The sequence below is a fragment of the Mobula birostris genome, chromosome 8, assembly GCF_030028105.1.
Source record: "Mobula birostris isolate sMobBir1 chromosome 8, sMobBir1.hap1, whole genome shotgun sequence".
Lineage (NCBI taxonomy): Eukaryota > Metazoa > Chordata > Chondrichthyes > Myliobatiformes > Myliobatidae > Mobula > Mobula birostris.
In genome coordinates this window covers 81,175,409-81,187,817 of record NC_092377.1, presented here as the reverse complement: position 1 = coordinate 81,187,817, position 12,409 = coordinate 81,175,409, and positions in this window count along the sequence as shown.

Genomic DNA, 12,409 nt, shown 5'->3' with positions numbered 1-12,409 from the left:
CGGCTGCAGCAGTACAGCAGGAGACCTGACAGATCGTGCAACTGAGTGGCCAGAAATTTCCACACGAGAAATTAAAAAGGCACAGCTATATCTGAAAACCTATGCGGGGGAAAATACCGACGCAGTTGATGTCAGAATGAAGTACCAGAGAACAGTTAAAAATCCTCACTAATAGTTGTTGCAAACTTCAGGCAAAGCCTATTGTGAAGAGGCTGAAATATTACATGAGGCGCTTGTAGAACTGGGCACTTTAAAGGGCAGTCAAACCAAAATTCACATTGATCATGATACTCACTGTGCTTCTTCAAATGAATCTGAATTCATTATGTAATGAAACAAATCGGAAAAAAATTAACAGGCATCTCGGAAAGGAAGTAATTAACCCCGTAAAATACTCTGAATGGGCAGTGCCCATCATGCCAGAGTTAAAGCATGATCGAGCTATCAGGGTAATTAGAGATTACAAGCTGACTGTAAATTGAGTCTCATCCCGAGAACGATATCCTATCCCCAGAATAGATTTATTTGCAGCTTCACCTGGAGGGCAACATTTCAATGAGCTGAATATGAGTCATCCACTATCACAGATTGTGATCGTGGTTCAGCCTAAAAAGCTTTCAATTGTCAACACTCACGATAGCTTGTTCGAATATAACCAAATGTACTTCTTCAGATTTTTACCTGCACCTCCTATCTTTCAGAGAACCATGGAAGGGTTGCTGTAGGGCATTCCCAGGATTGTTCTGTACTTGGTTACAGGAACCTCAAGAGATGAATACCTGCGGAATCTGGAAGAAGTGTTGTGCAGACTTGAAAAGTAGGCCTATATTTAAAGAGAACTAACAGCGTTTGCTTAGCCAATTATGTACAATGCTTGTGAAGCTATTTGGAAATAAAAAGACTACACCCAGGTCAAGAGAAGGTAGAAGTCTTTGCCAGTGCTCATGCCTCAACTAATTAACTGAGGTAACTGGGATTATAGAATTATTACAATAAATTCTCAGGATTCAGATGACCAGGAGTGTTAAGAGAATAGGGAAATAAGTGAAAAATCTTGATTGCTGAAAGAGCCAGCATAAAATCAATGAACCGAATGGCCTCCCTGTATGTTGTGAGGAAATATGGAATATGAAATTACAAGTGGTCTAAAATAGCCAAGAAAACAGAAATATACTTGCTTTGGTTCCTTCGATCCCTTTGGGTAGTTGCCCAAGCAGCCATGGAGTAGTATCCATAGTGATTATATTGGTCCTTTCTAAGATAAGATGCTCCTGCTGTTAATTGATGCTTATTTGGTAGATGGACTTGCATTCAAAGAATACTTCAAGGTCAAATGCTCTGGTTAAAAACCTCAGATAAAATTTCATGGATTGCCTGTTGATATTACAATATCAATGAACATTGCTTCACAAGTGAAGAATATGAGAATTTCTTAAAACAAAATTACATAAATCACTTGATATTTGTCCTGAAGTGAGACGTCAAGACATTTAAACAAGCGACAAGGAAGCAATGAAGCCAAAAGGTCTCTGTTCTTGTTCAGTTACCATATTACATTACATTCTAAACTTTGACATTCTCCTGCAGAATTACTCGTGATAAAAAAATTGAAATCAATTTTGGATCTCATCACTTCCAACTTGAAAATCAAAACAGAAAACAATTAAAAAAATGAAGGACAAAATTGAAAAACAATAGGATTTTCTTCCTGAAGACAAAGCATTTGCTTTTAACTTTACCTTTAGACCAAAGTGGGATCCCGCTGTGTCTGGGAAGAGCAAAGGACCATTGCCATAATGGTTCTTTCTGGAAAATCAGCGAGTCATCCACCAGCATGTAGACTGAACATAATCAAGGCAAGCTGATTTATGCAGACTTCAAAGGATGATAAAATCCATGGAGTGTCTTTGGATAAGTATAAACAATCGAAAATTATTCTGAGATGTTGCAAAGGTCAAGACATCTCCTGAGATAGCTGGAGCAGAGGAGGCCAGCACAACCCCTAAGGGAATTGAGAAATAACCTGTTCTACCTCAAAGGGTCTACCAGAGAGAGGAGATCTCTCTGATCTTTGAAAGATATTGTTAAATAATGCTGAATTAGATTAGGAGGTGCTGTGGGCTGATGTTGTAACATGCATAATTAATGTTGTAAGATATATAGAATTAAATGTGTTTAGTTGATAGATGTTCTTCTCCAAGCCAGCAAAGGTAAACTCTTGGGGTCTTACATAACCCCTTTGTTAATTAGCAGACTCCTTCTGGGTGGTCTCTGTAAGACACATACACTCAACATGCTTGATGATAATAAATAAGTTTCCCAACAAAATGAAACTCAGCCTCCACTTTTACAAAAACTGGAAACCGCTACAATTGTATCAACACTCTCATGTATTCCCAGCTCATCAAAGTTCATTTCCTTATTGTACAGGCATCCGTTCACCTCCTCAACAAATACCTTTGTTTTAAAAAACCTTTCCTACCAACAAATTTGAAACTGTGTAGCAGAGAGGTGGCTAAGGTGGCAAATGTGAGCAGTTGTAATACTTCAACTGATACTGCATCTTTCTGTTAAATCCTCCTGTTAATTCTGGTTCATTTTCATCATATTCCCATTTGACCACATTCTCTATTCCCATCTCTGAGATGGCACAGCAGGTAGAGCTGATGTCTCATAATTCGAGTGATCAGGTTTGATCCTAACCTTGAGTATTGACTGTGCCGATTTGCCATGCTCTCTCTGTGATCATGCAGATGTTCTCAGGGTGCTCTGATCTCCATTCCAAAATCTGCTGCTAAATTGATTGACTACTCTAAATGACCCCATCCTATAGACTAACATTAAAATTGGTCATCTGTGAGAACCAATGCCTTGCATAGTAAATATAGAGAGTGAAAGTGGGATTGATGGGACTGTTTCTCTTGGAGCTGACACATAGAGGCAAAAGGGCTGAACGACTTGCTTGGGTGTCTCTAAGAGATGAAGTAGTAGGTGCATGGAGTTTGTCAGCCCTCTCTCATGTAAGATTGGGTTCAGATGCTTAACAGATTTTGCCCCGTCCTTTCACACCTCCCAGTTCTCAGAGTCCCTCAGATATCCTTTACCACCACAGTCCTATCTCACCTAACCTTCACAGTTCCTGTACTATTTCCCTGCAGTCTATCAAAAGTTCCATTTTCTCCACAACGCTTTCCATAATCTCCTTTGCCCCCTCTTTCTGACCCACCACTTGTCTACCCAACTTTCCTAATTTAGCAACCACTTGACCTGTTCACCAGGCATTGACTCTTGTCTCAAAACAACTGTCATAATATGCAGTACATCCTCGACAGACAGACACAGCCACGCACGCATGCACACACATACACGCACACACACGCGCACACACACACGCACACACGCACACACGCACACACACACCCCTTTACTAACTATTTCTGTATATTGACCCCACCAATCATCTCAAAGGTCTTTCTTTTGCAGTCTAGTTATATTCCCTCTTACTGCTGGAGGCTCTCAGAACCAGATCAAAGCACAGAAAGTCTCTGGTCAAAGTTCACAGCTGTCATAAGTGTGCATGGTCTACTGTCACTCGCCATCTCTTTGTGTCTCAGTTCCTTTGGGACTTGTTGGTGATTCTTCCTCATGACTATAGCCCACTTTCATGTGACTGGCCAACCTTGACTCCACCTCAGGATTCTCTGGCAATCCTGCGCTTGCTTAGCCTTGCATATCCTTCTGCTCCAATCAGTATTCTGTTCCCATCTTGCTATTTCTGCACTTTGTGCATGTCTGTCTGATATCAAGCCCAATTTAAGTTGTTGCAATGTGATCCTTTTGTCAGCACAGTGGAGAGGCTGGTAGACCTGTTGCTTCACAGCTCCACCAACCCTGGTTCTACCTGAATTGTTTAACTAATACTTAAAGGATATTTGAAAAAGGTACATGGATAGAAGAGATTTAGAGGGATATGGTCTGTGCAGGCAAATGGGATTTGAATAATTCAGGCAACTTAGTTGGCATGACTAGTTTGGGCCAAAGGATCTGTTTCTGTGCTGAACAATTCTGTGGTCTCTGGTACTATGTGCATGGAGTTTGTTCTCACTTTAGGCAAATGAGTTACCTCTGAGAAGAAAGAATAGAAAGAAAAAAGGAAGAAAAATCCTCATTTATACATTAGATTATGAGGACACTCAGTCCTCGTTTATTGTCATTTAGAAATGTATGCATTAAAAAATGATACAATGTTCCCCCAGTATGATATCACAGAAACACAGGACAGACCAAGGTTAAAACTGAAAAAAAAAACACAAAATTATAACATATAGTTACAACAGTGCAAAGCAATACTTTAATTTGATAAAGAGCAGACCATGGGCGCAGTTAAAAAAAAGTCTCAAAGTCCTGATAGCCCACCATCTCACGCAGACGGTAGAAGGGAGAAACTCTCCCTTCCATGAACCTCCAGCGCCGCAAACTTGCCAATGCAGCACCCTGGAAGCACCCGGCCACAGCTGACTCTGAGTCCGTCTGAAACCTTCGACCCTCCGACCAGCCCTCCAACACTGAGCACCGAGCGTCATCTCTGCCGAGCACTTCGAACCCACCCCAGCCGCCAAGCAACAAGCAAAGCCGAGGACTCGGGGCCTTCCCCTCTGGAGATTCTGGATCACACAGTAGCAGCGGCAGCAAAACAGGCATTTCAGAAGTTTCACCAGATGATCCTCCGTGCTCTCACGTCCGTCTCCATCAAATCAGGATTGTGCACGGCACCCTGCTTGACAGATAACAGACATCACCACTGGAGTGGCCGCTGCGCGCTGCGTCGCGCCGACATCTTCCCCTCTATTTCTGGATGAGAATGGATGACCTTTCTCATCCATTTTTATAAGGCAGTATCCATCATTAAAGACCCTGTCCCTCCAGGACATGACTTTTGCATGTTGCTGACATCTGGGAGCCTGAAGACCCACATTCAATACTTTAAAAACAGCTTCTTCCCCTCAACAATCAGACTTCTGAATGGTCAATGAATCCATGAACCTCATTATTTGATTTTTTGCACTATTTACTTATTTTGTAACTTAGAGTAATTTTTATCTCTTGCTCTGCAGTGCTGTCACAGAACAACACATCTCACAACATTTACTAGATGTAATACACATGAGGAAAAGACATTCCCAGTGGTTTATAGACAATGAAATGTAATTTACATTTTGTTCACTTACAGTAGCTAAGTTGCACACTGCCTGTTTTCACAACACCAATATGATCATTTGCTGGGTTGAGTATGGCCTGGATACCAGGAAGGAGAAGTTGGGTGAATACATACCAGCATTGGAAACCATATGAGTCAGTATTGGAAAGGCTGAACATGTTGATGTATTTGCAAGGAAGGCACATCAGCAGCTATACATCATTAGAAGTTTGACTCTTACATGTTTCCATGGAATTACAGTGGAGGGCATTCATACTGGTTGCATCATAGCCTGATATGGAGAGTCTAATGCACAGGGTTGTAATTGGCGACAGAGGGTTATAGATTTAATCAGCTCCATCACAGACACAACCCACAAGACCATCAACAGCATTTTCAAGAGCTACTACCTCAAGAAGGTGACATCCATCACTAAGGACCCCTACCAGCAGGGACATGCCCTCTTCTTGCTATTATTATCAGGGAAGATCTATAGGAGCCTGAAGACCCATTCTCAAAGATTTAGGAGCAACTTCTTCCCTTCCACCAATAGATTTTAGAATGGTCCATGAGCACCACCTTGTCTTTTTAATTTGCACTACTTATTTATTTTGTAATTTATAGCAATTTTTTGTCCTTGCCAGTCCTCACCGGAGGATCAGAGGTGGAGAGAATCAGCAACTAGAAATTCCTTGGTGTTATTATTTCGGAGGATTTGTCCTGGGTCCAGCACTTAAGTGCCATTACAAAGAAAGCATGGCGGTGCCTGTTCTTCCTTGGAAGTTTGCGAAGATTTGGCACATCTTTTTCTTTTCTTTTTTAATCTTTTTATTAATTTTCAAGTTCACAGACATAATAATAATAGTGATACAGAGAGATTGAAATTACCTAATTATTAATAAACATATACAAAAAGGATTACAAACAGTACAAGTGTAATAGACTTCCAAACTCTTGATATAGTTAATCATGAAGAAAAAAGAAATAAAAAGAAAATGATATTGCAAAGAAAAACCTCAAAAAACAAACAAAAAAAAACTAATTGCTAAACCCAAAAAAAAGTAAACAGAAAAAAACTAGGCTGAACCAATATATTAGATCGAATACATTCATTAATGTCATCAACTCTGCTCCTCTATTCATATATTCTAAGCAAATAAAAAGGATTTGGAAAAGGTCAAACTACATCATATGAAAATGTTGAATAAGTGGCTTCCAAGTCTCTTCAAATTTAACCGAAGGATCAAAAATGGCACTTCTGATTTTTTCTAAATTTAAACATGATATAGTTTGGGAAAACCATTGAAATGCAGTAGGGAGGTTGGTCTCTTTCCAATTCAATAAAATGGATCTTCTGGCCATTGATGTAACAAATGTGATCATCCGACAAGCTGAAGAGAATAAAGATCTATGTTCCGTCATTGGCAAACCAGAATTTGCCATAATACGATGGGGTTGTAAATCAAATCGCAAAACTGTTGAAGGCACGTCATCTAAAACTTTGGCAAACTTCTATAGATGTGCAGTGGAGAGTATATTGACTGGTTGCTTCACAGCCTGGTATAAAAACACCAATGCCCTGAATGGGAAAAACTACAAAAAGTAATAGATACAGCACAGTCCATCATGGGTAAAGCCCCCAACACTGAGCACATCTACATGGAGCGCTGTCACAGGAAAGCAGCATCCATCATCACGAACCCCCACCATCCAGGATATGCACTCTTCTCACTGCTGCCATCGGGTAGGAGATACAGGAGGCTCAGGATCCACACCAGAAGGTTCCAGAACAGTTATTACCCCTCAACCATCAGACTTTTGAACCAGTGGGGATAACTTCACTCAACGTCACTCACTCCATCACTGAACTATTCTCATAACCTTTGGACTAACTCTTCATCTCATGTTCCCAATATTTATTGCTTATTTATTTTTATTATTAGTATTATTTCTTTTTGCTTTCATTTAGTATTTACAGTTTATTGTCTTTTGCCCATTGTTTGTCTATGCAGCTGGGATGCAGTATTTCATTGATCCTGTTGTGTTTCTTGTACTTACTGTGAATGCCTGCAAGAAAATGAATCTGAGGGGTTGTATATGGTGGCAAATATAGTATGTACTTAGATAATAAATTTACTTTGAACTTTGAACTGTATTACTGCTACAAACAATAAATTTCATGTCATAGAAGACAGTGATAACAAACCTTATTCTGGTTCTAGTTCTGAATAATTCCCCTGCTCTTCTTCAAATAAATTATCATTGGATCTCTTGTGTCAAATGTGAAAACAAAACTCCAAGTGCTGAAAGACACTGAAAGAATTGAATATAGGACCTTTTCTCCAGAACATTAAAAAAAAGTTTTGCCTGACCCTTTTTTCTTGAAGACAAAGGCTCTTTAATAACTTGAGTTTGCCTTAGCCACCTGTATGTACATGATTTACTTTAACCCTCAATTAAACTATTTTCCACCCAAGGCATCTTAAAAAAAAGGCTTTTCTGGATCCTTGTCAAAAATAACACAAATTCCTGGTTAGAAAGAATTATCCAGACTTAATTAATAGAACCACATCGTCTTTTCTTGTGGCTGCTAAAAGACACCAGTAATTAAATGAATAGTTGCCACTTATTCAGGGGAGAGAGAAAAAAAAGTCATGAGAAATCAATGTTAGTTTTCTCTCTGGTTACTTAATGATGAACAGTGAAGAATGCTAACCTTAGTTTACATGCAAGTTTCATCACTCCTGGGAAATCACTGATTTACAAGTCAAATTCCCAGCTTGCATGTGAACATTGTAATTAACAGTGCCCAGTTCAAAGCAGTCACAAACATCCCTGGTTAATCAAATAGTGATGTCTGAAAGTGATAACATCTGATAACATCTATGTTTTTATCCTCGCTATACTTCAGAGTCCAGGAAGACCTTCCTATCCAATTGGCTACTGGTCGGGGTTGTTCAGGCCTTCTGCTTTGAAGACTTATCCAGTACAAAGAGTCAAACGTTACTTTTTTTTGTGTCCCTTTAGGAAGGATTAATTGCCAAAAAGTCATTGAGTCATTTCAAATAAACACAGTAATTATAGAAAACAAATGTGCAAAGGGAGAAACGGTTTATCTCAGGAACTGTTTGCACTGACAAGCAAAGTGAAGGCACGTACGAAGAATATACCTCAGCTGATTCCAGATTTCCTCACTTTTCTCAGTATAATTCTTATAGCGAACAAATTGGATTCCATACATCTGCTTCAAAGAACAGTTCTGATCCTGCTGTTCTAATGCAGCTTTATTGCAACACGTGAGCTGGTGATCCCTTCATAGTTTTGCAAGCTGAAAAGCAGAAATGGAAAACTAAAGTTTTCCTTCAAATTTCCTGTCCTGGATCCTGGATCCTGTTTATCTTCTTTGCAGGCATTAAAACATTGATAAATCTGAACACCCATTTTTACAGGGCTGCCACTGGCCTTCTAAGCTTTTTCCTTGGTATTCAATCTTGGCATATTAAACCATGTTTACATTGGCAGATTCATGTGCCAGAAACTTCACTCAGGACTCAGACTTGACAGCCCCATGCTCTTCCACTCTCCCCAGTCCATATATGAAAGGTGAGCCATCTAACTGCAACTTCCATATTGACACAACGTGCAGAAGAGCTCAACATTTGTTTAAAATGGACTTAAGGTGGAATACACCTCACTGCATTGCCTTTGTTCTCCATTCCATTTCCTCTCAGTTCCCTTCTCATCTGAGGAGACTGACTTGGGAGAGAACAGTGGCAAGTTGATATTTCTGGGAGGAAGAGAGAGGTCCACAGGTACAAGGTGGAGAATGCATAAAGACTCACTTGAACCACTGTTTCTTAGCTTAGCAGGTTTATTCTGAACCATTCGAGGCACAAGTTTCCTCAGACATTCTGTCTCCACTGCTGCTATCCAAACACTTCTACTTCCTGAGTTCATAGGCAGGTCATGATTACTTCTTAAAGTGCCAGCTAACAACATTGAGACAACATGCACAGGCAGGTCCAGGATGGATAATTGTAAATTAGCAGGCCAAGGACAGAAAGGTAGCAGTGGATTAATCAGGAGATCGAAATTTAATGAGTGGTACATTAGGGATTTTGGATCAATTGGGAAACAAATCAGAAGGAAGAAGAAACAAATTATATTTGTATTTCTACAACAGATTCAAAGCCTCAGAACATTCCAAAGTTCTTTTGCAGCCGACTGTACTTTTGAAAGGCAGTGATGTGAAGAAACATGGGCAAGGACCAACAGACGGTGAAGTGGAAACACAAGAAAATGCAAATGATGAAATATGGAACAAAAGAACAAGTTGCTGGAGGAACTCAGCGGGTCAGGCAGCATCTGTGGAGGGAAGTGGATAGCTGATGCTTCAGATCCTTCATTAGGACAGAGAATTGGACAAACGATTAAGACATTTCAACTGGATCCAGGACAGGAAAGTGGCTTGGTTCTGGGGGGTTTTTGTGACACTGTCTGAGGTAAAATATTATTCACTGCTCACTTGAAACTGATCCTTGTGTCTGTTGCATTCACTTCATTCAAATGACTCAGCCAATGCAGCATTTTCTTATCAATGCACTTAAAGGTCTGCCTAGAAAAGGTGCTCAGCTCACTTCAGTGGATCTTGAACCCATAAGCTTCAAATATTGAGGTGAAAGTATAACTAGCTGAGCCACAGCTAATACCAAAAGTTAAGGAGGCTAGTTGAGAGAGAAAATGAATTAGTTAGCTCTACCATGAGGAATGTAATGAAAAAGAAAGCTGGCAGTGTTTGAAGTTAATCATAAAAGTTAAAAGTGAAAGCTGAGTTGAAAAGCTAATAAAGAGATACAAGAAAAAATATCATAAGAGTGGCCATGGACTGAGGTATGAAGCAAAACAGTGAAATCTGATGATAATTTCACTCAGATCATTCTCCACAGGTCACAGTGGAACATATACCATATTAACAGTGCAAATTATCCCCTTAATCATACAGATAATATAAAATGAAGTAAATGCAAACCTTATTGTCAAACTGCAGCATTATACACTTAAAGCATGGTTAGCCAGCTAACGATTAAGCAATGTAATTTATCTATTTAACTTATTTATTGAGATCATCATCATTATCATTCTGTGCCGTGTCATATGACGTCAGTGATCATGGTCTATGACCATGATTGTTCTTGGCAAATGTTTCTACAGAAGTGGTTTGCTATTGCCTTCTTCTGGGCAGAGTCTTTACAAGATGGGTGACCCCAGCCTTTATCAATACTCTTTGGAGATTGTCTGCCTGCTGTCGTGGTCACATAACCAGGACTTGTGATATGCACCAGCTCCTCGTATGACTATACACCACCTGCTCCCATGACTTCATGTGACCCTGAATGGGGGGGAGGGGGTTTAAGCAGGTGCTACATCTTTCCCAAGGGTGACCTGGCAGAGTGAAGGAGCATCTTACACTTCCTTTGGTAGAGATGTATCTCCACCCCATCTCCCAATATAGATATAGCAAGAATAGGCCCTTCCAGCCCTTTAAGACACACACCCCAATAATCCCTTGATTTAATCACAGGACAATTTACAATGACCAATTAACGTACCGCCTCTCAATGTCCAAACCAATGTCCCCGTTGTGAGAGGTGGAAGTGGACAAGGCTGGCCGACAGAGCTCTGATGAAGCTGTATAGCCAATCCCCTGTACAGTGAATGCAACAGATTGCAGAAGTGTTGATGAACTCCAATCATGTCATCAGCTTCAGAAGACCGTGGAGATGGGAGATCATCGATGGCCCATGGTCCAGATAGGAGCTAAGGGCCCAAGTAAGTAAGAATAATTAGCCTGCCAACCAGTGCATTCTTGGACTATGGGGGTAAACCAGAAAACTTGGAGGAAACTCTCGTGTTCATCGGGAGAATGTACAAACTTCTTACCGGTAGCAGGTGTTCACATACAGGCACACCTCAACTCTCTACTCTCTACTCTCTCACTGCTCTACTCTCTGTACACGCATGACTGTGTAGCTAAGCACAGCTCCAATGATGGCAACCAGGAGTCATACAGGGGTGAGATAGATCAGCTGGTTGAGTGGGGTTGCAACAACGACCTCACGCCCAACATTAGCAAGACCAAGGACCTGACCGTGTGGTTCAGGAAGTGGAAGTTGGGAGAATATGCACCAGTCATCATAGAAGAGGCAGCAGTGAAAGAGTAGGCAGTTTTAAGTTCCTGCATGTCAGCATCTCAAATGATCTATCCTGGGACCTGCAGATTGATACATCACAAAGAAGGCATACTGGTGTGGCTCTACTTTATCAGGAATTTGATGAGATTTGATATGTCACCAAAGACTCCTGCAAGTTTCTACAGAGATACGAGGGACAGCATTCTGACAGGCTGCATCACAGCCTGGTATGGAGATTCCAATGTACCAGATCACAAGAGACTGAGCCAGCTCTGTCCTGGGCATAGCCTCCCCACCATTAAGGACATCTTCAAGTGGCAGTGCTTCAAGAAGTTTTCATCCATCACTAAAGGCCCTCACCATCCTAGACATGGCCTCTTCTCAGTACAGTACTACTGTCAGGAAAGAGGTGCAAGAGCCTGAAGACTCACATTCGACAATTAAGGGAAGCTTCTTCCCTCCCCCAGCAGATGTCTGAACAGCCCATGAGTCCATGAACACTACCTCACATTTCCATTTTTTGCACAATTTATGTATTTTGTAATTTACAGCAATTTTATGTCTTTGTACTATACTACTGCACAAATGAACAAATTTAAAGTCAAATAAGACAGTGATAATAAACCGGACTCTGATCCTGAAGAGGTTACAGTAGAGTTATTATCACATATCAAGTATACTGCAGGCTGGGAAGAGAAGTCAGTGATGTTCACAAATACACTTCCATGACGTAAGTAAAAATAAAAGATTTGAAATTTTTCTAATGCTTGTTATCCTATTTCCAGAACAGAGGGAGAACAAGAGCTCAGACCCATTCCTCAGAACCCACCAGCAGAGACCAGGGTTCACAATACTTCTCTGCTGTGACCTCATAACAGTGGTTTTGATCCCGATTGAATCACTGTTGCCAAATCGAGTTGTTGGATGTGGCTTTCCTCAACACAATACAGTTCAAAGCAGATTTACCCATGTGCGAAGCACTAAAATAATCATTACTGGATTGTTTGCAGTGGTCAGAAAA